Here is a 488-nt window from a genome sequence, read left to right as displayed (position 1 = left end):
GAGCATGAGTACTCCTGACCGTTGGTATATGAGATAAACAGGCCGCCAGAGCAATTAGTAGACGGGTCGTATTTGACCGAGAGCGAGTCTTACATACGAGTCCGAAAATTCTAGATAAGCATATCGAGAGAGAGTCAGTAACCTAGCTGGAGGTAGCTGAGATACCTCATTAACGAACAGATGACCCTAGTAAGAGAACTAGGAGTCAATGATGAATAAAACCTAAAAACATCTGGAAAGATTAGTTATAAACTCTTGAATGATAAGCTAGCTACTTACTGAGTAATCTAATTACTCATCAAAATTATAACTTTTCTTTCCAGATTTAGATGCTTACTGAGTAATCTAATTACTCATCAAAATTAACTTTTCTTTCCAGATTTAGATGATGCAGGCCAACCCTTTCCGCTACTTACTGAGTAATCTAATTACTCATCAAAATTATAACTTTTCTTTCCAGATTTAGATGATGCAGGCCAACCCTTTCC

This window comes from Cucurbita moschata, unplaced genomic scaffold (assembly GCF_002738365.1).
Source record: "Cucurbita moschata cultivar Rifu unplaced genomic scaffold, Cmos_1.0 Cmo_Scf00001, whole genome shotgun sequence".
Lineage (NCBI taxonomy): Eukaryota > Viridiplantae > Streptophyta > Magnoliopsida > Cucurbitales > Cucurbitaceae > Cucurbita > Cucurbita moschata.
This window is presented reverse-complemented; position numbering follows the sequence as displayed.